The following is a 9,549-nucleotide window of genomic DNA, read 5'->3' on the forward strand; positions in this document are numbered from 1 at the left end:
TCAGCACATTAAGAGCACACACTGTGCTGATAGAGGACCTTTGTTCAGGCCACAGCACACACAGCGTCCTGTAAACTCCACACCTACAAACCCACACTCAGACTTACTTAGACACATAATTTAAGATACAATTTTTGTTTTGTTTTGTTTTTTGGTTTTTTTTGTTTTTGTTTTTGTTTTTTGAAACAGGGTTTTTCTGTATAGCCCTGGCTGTCCTGGAACTCACTCTGTAGACCAGGCTGGCCTCGAACTCAGAAATCCGCCTGCCTCTGCCTCCCAAGAGCTGGGATTAAGGCATGCACCACCACTGCCCGGCTTAGATACAATTTTTTAAAAAGATTTATTTATTATATGTGAGTACACTGTAGCTGTCTTCAGACATCCCAGAAGAGGGCATCAGATCTCATTAAGGGTGGTTGTAAGCCACCAAGTGGTTGCTGGTATTTGAACTTAGGACCTTTGGAAGAGCAGTCAGTGTTCTTAACTGCTGAGCCATCTCTCCAGCCCAAGGTACAATTTTTATAAAATAAAAAGGGGCCTGGCATGGTGGTCCGTGCCTTTATTCTCATCATTTAAGAGACAGAAAAAGCATATCTGTCAGTTCAAGGCTGGCCTGGTCTACATAGCAAGTTCCGGGAAAGCCAGGGTTACATAGTGAGACCCTGTCTCAAAAACAAAATAACACAAGGGAAGTGGTCGTCACGGGATGGCCAGATAGTCTGACCTGGAACCCTTGTGCGCCATGCGGTCCATCGGAGAAGACCTTCAAGCAGCGCAGGAGCTTTGAACAAAGAGTGGAAGATGTCCAGCTCATCCGGGAGCAGCACCCCACCAAGATCCCAGGGATTATAGAGTGAAACAAGGGTGAGAAGCAGCTGCCTGTCCTGGACAAGATCAAGTTCCTTGTACCTGATCACATGAACTTGAGCGAGCTCCTCAAGATAATTAGACAGCGCTTCCAGCTCAATGCTAACCAAACCTTCTTCCTCCTGATGAATGGGTACAGCATGGTGTGTCCATGCCCATCTCTGAAGTGTTCGAGAGTGAGAGAGATGTACTTGGTTTGTGCCTCCCAGGAGACGTTTGGGACAGCACTGGCTATGTAAGGCTACAACAATGCCTAATGGTTGTTAAGCCCTTACCAAGGCAAAAAGGGACGTTACCAGCGGACACTGGTCAGCTCACCACCAACAGATCAGAACGTAGGCACCCGCATAGGGTATTAGGAACTGTTTATCAGTCAGAAACTGAGCTCCATGCAAATGCATTCAGCTTGGAAACTCATCTAAACTAGGCTATCTTGTGTTCAAACCTTAGAAGTTTAAAAATAAAGTTCTTGGCATCCTAAAACAAACAAACAAAAAACCCAAAATAACAAACAAACAAAGACAATAGAAAAACCATCACACCAATGGCTTCTATCATTCCAAAGAGAGCAATGGCTCCATCGGGTGCTGCTGACCGTCTCCTATGCTACAGGTACAAGCTCGGAATTTCTTTGTCACCTCATCCTTGTGAAGGGCTGGTGACTCTCATTTTTTTTCAGCTCCACTGATGAGTGACCAAACTCAGAACTCCTCTGCCATTTTTAATTTTCATTTTGTGTTTCTGAAATATTCTAAATTTAAGCGAGATATTTGGAACTGTCTCTGGTATAAAAATTAATGATAATCTTGGTGTTTCTAAAGCTATAATAGAGCTGGAAAGATGGCTCAGTGGTTAAGAGCACTGACTGCTCTTCCAGAGGTCCTGAGTTCAATTCCCAGTAACCACATGGTGGCTCACAACCATCTGTAATGGGATCCAATGCCCTCTTCCAGTGTGTCTGAAGAGAGCAGCAGTGTACTCATATACATAAAATAAATAAATAAATCTAAAGTTATATAGAGGATATGTTTTTGTTAGGACTATATACTTAACCAAAAATCCTTAATCTAGTTTATGGTTTTTACATGTTTTTAGTGTGCATGTGCACTTGTGCCACAGTGTATACCTGCAAGTCAAAGATAATTTGTTTAAAAATAAAAACAAAAAGAAGAAAGGGCTGGATATGTTGATGCACACCTTTGATCCCAGCACTTGGGAGGCAGAGGCTGGGAGGATCTGTGTGAGTTGGACGCCAGTCTGGTCTATGTAGAAGCTCTAGGCCAGTCAGGGATGCTATAGTGAGACCCTGTCACAAAACAAATAAATAAAACAAGTTTAAAAAACCTACAAAAATGAATAAGAAACAAAAAATAAACCACATAATGTATTCTAAACCTATGTGCAACTTTTAATGGGATATTCAGCTAAAGTTGCTTATGATGGAGGAAACATATTCTACATACTAAATGAAGTATTAAACTAGCTCAGGGTTGGTAGCTCATGTTATGATCACAGCATTTTCTAGGTAGAGGTGGAAGATCAGGAGGTGAACACTATATTAGGCTAAATTGGCCTATATTAGGCTATATTGGACTATATTCGGCTACATGAGACCTTTTTTTTTTTATAAATGTTCAATAATGGATGACTGGTTAAATTAAGTATGGCCTAACAGGGCCTAGTAGGTCACATCTTTGATACCTGAACTCAGAAGATAGAGGAAGGAGGATTTCTATGAGCTCAAGAACACCCTGGTCTACATAGGGAGTTCCACACCAGCTAGGACTACATAGTGAATTCTAGGCCAGCCAATTCTACCTAGTGTGTTCCAGGCCAGCCAGAGATACATACAGAAGTCCAAGCCAACCGGGTGTACATAATGAGTTCCAGGCAAGCCAGAGCTACATAGTAAGACCCTGTCTCCAAAAACGAAACAAAGTAAACAATTATAAAATAATTTAAAAAATGAAGTATGAAGCCAGGTGGTGGTGGCGCATGTCTTTAATCCCAGCACTTGGGAGGCAGAGGCAGGTGGATTTCTGAGTTCGAGGCCAGCCTGGTCTACAGAGTGAGTTCCAGGACAGGCAGGGCTATACAGAGAAACCCTGTCTCAAAAAAACAAAAACAAACAAACAAACAAAAAAAATGAAGTATGGACTACGTCCATAGTCATTAAAATAATACTGAAGATTAAAATGATTAAAATAAGATTTCTTTCTTTTATGCATATGAACACACTACAGCTGTCTTCAGACACACCAGAAGACGACTTTGGGCCCCATTACAGAGGGTTGTGAACCACGATGTGGTTGCTGGGAATTGAACTCAGAACCTCTGGCGAGCAGTTAGTGCTGTGTTTGAGCCATCTCTCCAGCCCCAATACTGAAGATGTTTAACACTAGAATAACCATGCTAGGATCCAACTTATGTACACCAAAAACCAAGTTTGGAAAAGAAGTCTGTGTGGTTAATTCTTGGTGCTGGGGGTCAGGAAAGTGAGTGGTTTTTGTTGTTGTTGGTGATGATGATGGTGATGATGATTTCTTTTCACCCAAGAACATATTTGAACACAAAAGTGTAAAAATCAATGTACCTTATATTTGCAGTGTACCTTATGTTTGCAATGTACCTTATATTTGCGATGCACCTTGTATTTGCGATGCTTCAGAGGGCAAGCACACAGGCTGCTCTTTCTTCCAGAGGACCTGAGTTCAGGTCCCAGCATCCACATGGCTGTCCACAAGGGATCTGATGAGGGTCTCTTCTGGCCTCCATGGGCACTGCACAAATGTGTACAGACATGGATGTAGACAAAACACCCATGCACATAATGAAATAAAACGCACTTTGTAATTATAGGGTGTGACACTGTTAAATGTACTGTGACTTTACTGCCTCAAATTCCCTTAGACAATAGGGTATTTATGGCTCTCGTCCACAGCCTTGCAGACCTAATTCTGCCTTACTCAATAACCAGGAAGAAGTTGCTAACCTTTTTGTGCCTGTGTTTCCTCATTTGTTAAACAAGGACAATAACACCTACCTGGACTTCAGACAGGCTCAATATTTGTAATCTTCTGTAAATTACATGAAGACTGGCCCTAGTTTCCAGGTCAACTTGACACAAGCAAGAGTTATCTGAGAGAAGGGAGCATCAGTTGAGAAAATGCCCTGGTAATATTGTGCTGTAAGCCATTCCATTAGTGACTGATGCATGAAGGTCCTGGTTGGTACCACCCCTGGGATGATGGCGCGTGTGTTCAACAATGCACATGTATCAGCTGTTCTCTTCCATACATGCCCTCCTTCCATAGGTTTGGGAGATTGAACTCAGGTTGTCTCAAGAAAGAATTTCCCTGGGCTCCAGGACTACTTTGGAAAGAAAGTCAGGAATGGTGGCACCTGATTTCCTGGTGCAGCATTTGGGAAACTGGGACAAAAGAATCATGAATTTGGAGGCAACTTCGGCTCCAGAGGCAGACTCTGCTATGAGCTTCTGTGTTTGGTTTTCATTTTGTTTTAAGCAGGTGACGGATCCCACAAAGTGACAGAAAAGGACCAGAGATCTAGCTGTAAAAGACACTTCATTCTGCAGCTGGAGAGATAGAGTACCCACTGCTCTTGCAGAAGACCTGGATTCAGTTTCCATCCCCAGAAACTGTCACACAGTGAGCAAATAATTGATGTCTGGTGAATAGTTTAGTATATATTCTCTGGAAATCTATTTGGTAAAAATCTTGTCTTCTCTTTCCTCATTTTTTTTTTTAACTAAGTAAAAAAATAAACAGATTTTTTTTTTTTTCTGGACAGGGTTTCATTATGTAGACCAGGCTAGTCTCAAACTCACAAGAGAGCTGCCTGTTTCTACCTCCTGAATACTGGGCTGAAAAGCATGTGCCACCATATTAAGTATAAAAAATATTATTAACATATTAAGTTAATGTTTTTATTGTCTTTATACTAAGAACAATAACAATATTAGAGTTAAACCGGGCTGGAGAGATAGCTCAGCGGTTAAGAGCACTGACTGCTCTTCCGAAGGTCCTGAGTTCAAATCCCAGTGGCCACATGGTGGCTCACAACCATCTGTAACAAGGTCTGACACCCTCTTCTGGTGTGTCTGAAGACAGCTACAGTGTACTTACATATAATAAATAAATCTTTAAAAAAACAATATTAGAGTTAAACATAAATTATATTAATTGTTAGGACTGAATTAGTTGGGATTTCTATTGCTGTGATAAAACACCATGACCTTAGGGAGGAAAGGGCCTATTTCATCTCTCCTGTAGCTCATTATCCTGGGAAGTCAGGGCAGGAGCTCAAGGCAGAAGCCTGGAGGCAGGAACAGAAGCAGAGAGCATGGTCTATGTAGTAATTTTTGAATTTGGAAGGTTGTGTGTGCTGGGACAAAAAGAGATGGTGTCCCTCTACACAGCTTGCTCCTCAAGGCTTGCTCAACCTGCTTTTTAAAATACACCCTAGAACTACAAGCCCAGTTGTGACACCACCCAAAATGGGCTGGGCCCCCCCCAAGATTAATCAGTAGTTAAGAAAATTCACTACAAACTTGCCTCCAGGCCAATCTGATGAAGCCATGTTTTCAATTGAGCCGCTTCTTCCAAGATGACGCTAGTTTGCATGAAGTCACAAGAAGTAACCAGCCCAAGTTGCTTATGATCTAGGTTAATGCCTGATCTGGATCGCAAAGTCCACATGGACTTTGAACTGCCTGCATGCAAAAGCTGTCCTCTGACCTCTACACCTGTGCATGGTGTGCAACCCAACCCCCAAATAAATGAGTAAAACAACAACAACAAAACAAAGGCAAAAACATAGGTGTGATGTGTGGGTGGGTATTCCCGGGTACCGAACTACCGAACCCAGGAATTTATTCACGTTAGGCAAATGCTCTACCACTGAACTACATCTTTCCCCTACTTTTGTGTAAATGTAGGGAACTTCAGTTTTCTTCTCTCTCTTTCCCTTCTTTCCTTTTTGAGACTGACTGGCCTTGAACAGGATGACCAAGGATGACCTTGAACCTCCTTCTAAATTCTGGGATTATAGACATACACAGCCACACTTGGTTTATTCAGTGTTGGGGATTTTACTCAGGGTTTCACATATGCTAAGTAAACACTCTACCAAATGAGCTACAATGTCAGCCCATTCATTCTTCATTTCTCCCTTTACCTGGTAATTACTCTCCTCCCCCTCCCCCACACCCTTTCTTTCCCTTTCCAAGACAGAATCTCATTCCCTAGCCTAGAATGGCTTGGAACTCAATTCAAACTCATGGAAACACTCCTGCCTCAGTGTTAGTCCCACTGGGCGAGAATAAGGCCACTACCACAATTTTTTTGAGCCAAATTTGAAATAAATTGTATGAAATACTGGCCAGGACAGTATCCGGGTATGGATACCGGCTAGGTCCATACCTGGAATTCCCAGAGAATGGCACCACGATATATTAGCCAGAGGCTTAGAAAGGCAAACCCCATAAGGCTCCGAACTTCTTGCCTTCAGGCATACATCCTGACGTACTTCCTGCCTAGGTACCTCCTGCCTGCGTGTGGTCAAGCACATCCTGTGCAGCTGCGGCAACCAAGCTTGTTTACAGGAGCTAAGACACTGAGTTGCTTACTACCTTAAAGGACGAAACCCCCCAGCATTCCAGGAAGCTAGCTGTCCTTGGAGAAGTGGCACTTACAGGTTAGAGGCGTCTGTCTTATAGCTCTCTCAAGCATAGTAATTTAAACTTAAAACACAACTTTAGCTATCGCTTTAGCCTCCGGAGTGTTGGCCTCGCAGGAATGAGCCACCACACCTGGCTACCCTTTCCTCAGTTGCTGGCTTACTGAACCTCTGATTCAGATAGTTCCTCCTTAGACCCAGAGCACAGGACTGGATTATCCCACCACTACAAAGCATTTCATTTGTTGTCCTGGTATCTCTTCCTCCTTACTGTTACTAGCTTAGTTTGATACAGGACAGGGAAGCTTTATCTAAAATGGTCTATGTAGTAATTTTTGAATTTGGAAGGTTGTGTGTGCTGGGACAAAAAGAGATGGTGTCCCTCTATCGTGTGGATCCTGGTAATTAAATTCAGGTCTCTGGCTTAGTAATAAGAGCTTTTACCAGCTGTATCATCTCACTGGCCTTATTTATTTATTTATTTATTTATTTATTTGCTTGTTTGTTTGTTTGGTTTTTGTTTTTTTGTTTTGTTTTGTTTTGTTTTTCGAGACAGGGTTTCTCTGTGTAGCCCTGGCTGTCCTGGAACTCACTCTGTAGACCAGGCTGGCCTTGAACTTAGAAATCCGCCTGCCTCTGCCTCCCAAGTGCTGGGATTAAAGGCATGCGCCACCACTGTCCGGTCTTGGCCTTAGTTTTTAAAGTTCTTTCTTTCTTTTCTTTTCTTTTTTCTTTTGATATTTTTCGAGACAGGGTTTCTCTGTGTAGCCCTGGCTGTCCTGGAACTCACTCTGTAGACCAGGCTGGCCTTGAACTCAGAAATTCACCTGCCTCTGCCTCCCAAGTGCTGGGATTAAAGGCCTGCACCACCACTGCTGGCAAGTTATTTCTTTTTATATGTATTACATGCATGTGTACATGTGCACCCTGCCCCTCTGCCCCAGTGCTAGAGTTATAAATACCTGCCTCTGCATCCAGCTTTTTATGTGGGTGCCAGGGATCTGAACTCAGGACCTCGAGCTTGCCTTTATCAAAGGAGTGTCTTCTCAGTGTCTTATTTGTATTTCAGTATTTATCTATATTTAGTATTTTAAACCACTTAGCGCAAAAGCCAGGCCTAGTTGTGTCTGTTATCTTGCCCCTGGGGCACGGAGACAAGATGATTAGGAGTTCAAGGTCATCCTCCGCTAGGTAGTAAATTAGAGGCCCCCTGGGATGCACCCTAGGATACCCTGTCTTAAAAAATTATTTAGGCCTAAAGAAAGGGAAGAAAGAAACAAACAGAAAACATTTATATGTAAAAGTAGATGCTTTTAAGCCTTTGGCAGTCTCCAGGTTTAGTTCCTAACACACCAACAAAACAAAATAAACCCACCATTTAAAAATATAAAGTAAAACAAAGCAAACCAAAATGTTCTTGTCTGTTGGGCCATGAAAAAAATAGGCAGAGTGCCAATTTGATTTTTGGATTGTCATTGGCCAGCCTCCCGGGCAAGATGGCCTTTAATGAAGTACAGTAGCTCAGAACTGGCTTCTCAGCTTCCAATACTCCCTCCACCCTGCTTTATTTCCTCCGTTGCCCCATTACCCTTGGGATGACCTTTATAATGTTAATAATGTCCATTGTAATCTGATTTCTCTTCTCCCTCCCTCCTCACTTTTCAGCCTTCCCTTCCCTGGGCTAAGTGTACCCCAGTTGAGTTCTTCCTTCAGGCCTTCCCATAAGCCCTTGCTTCTGTCTAGAAACTGTCCTTGCTCTTTGTCTCCCCAACTCGTCCATCAAGTCACTGTGCATTATTTCCACCATACTTCCTGGAACCCTGACACCTGGTCCAGAGTCCTTTCCAGGTGTCTGCTTCTGTTTTTGTGTGTTTGTTTTTGCCCTAGCTGGGAGCTGGGAACTCCTGGAGATTGGCTTTTTCTCAGGTGTATCCATAGTAGCAGTTTCAGGAATCCAACTGATGGAGACGTGTTAACCCTTCATCTGCCCTGTTAACCCCTTCAGGACAGGATCAGCCTTTCTTTACAGATGAAAACTGAAGCTCACAGACTATGAACGGCCTCCCCAAAACCTACACAGAAATTATGGACTACAGAGCGCTTTTCACCCCCTAAATCCCAGGAATGGCAAGAACAAACCAGCACACCAAATCCAGCTTTCTCAAGCCTAGGTTAGAAAACCACATTCTTAGCTGGGCCTGGTAGAACACATCTGAAATGCAAGGGTTTGTGAGACTAGAGCTATCAAGGCCGCTCTGGTCTACATAGTGAAATGTTGCCTGTCTCAGTGATTGCTCTATCCCTGTGAAGACATACTGTGACCAAGGTGACTCTTATAAAAGCTGACATTTAAGGATTTATTTATTTATTTATTTTTTCTGTGTATGAGTACACTGTAGCTGTACAGATGGCCATGAGCCATCATGTGGCTGCTGGGAATTGAACTCAGGACCTCTGCTTGCTCCGTCCCGCTCTCTCTGGCCCTGCTCACTCTGGCCTGCTCACTCCAAGGATGACATTTAATTGGAGGCTGGCTTACTGTTTAAGAGGGTTAGTTGATAATTATCATCAAGGTGGAGAACGTGACAACACGGCCCTAGGGCAGTAACTGGCAGAGCCACGTCCTGGTTCAGGAAGGAGAGGAACACTCGGCAGGATGTAGGCTTTTGGAAACATCAAAGCCTGCCCCTACTTCCTCCAGCAAAGCCACATCTCCCAACCCTGATCCTATCTAAGAGCTCCACTCCTTGATAAGTGAGCCTTCGAATATATAAGCCTATATGGGAGCAATTCTTATTCAAACCACCACACTGCCTCAAAATCATTTTAAAAAACCAAGATGAGATGGCTTAGCAGGTAAAGGTGCATACTGCCAACTCTCTGCCTGAGTTCCACTCTGGGAACCCACTTGATAGCAGGAGAGAGCATCACTGGAGGTCTCTTCTCTCTCTCTCTCTCTCTCTCTCTCTCTCTCTCTCTCTCTCT

General features: G+C 43.2%; 1 pseudogene; it reads left to right on the forward strand.

Moving 5' to 3' along the window:
* LOC116073697 overlaps nucleotides 1–1,106 on the forward strand; it is a 1,503-nt pseudogene extending 397 nt beyond the window's left edge.
* Nucleotides 1,107–9,549: the final 8,443 nt, after the last annotated feature.

The sequence above is a fragment of the Mastomys coucha genome, unplaced genomic scaffold, assembly GCF_008632895.1.
Source record: "Mastomys coucha isolate ucsf_1 unplaced genomic scaffold, UCSF_Mcou_1 pScaffold23, whole genome shotgun sequence".
NCBI lineage: Eukaryota > Metazoa > Chordata > Mammalia > Rodentia > Muridae > Mastomys > Mastomys coucha.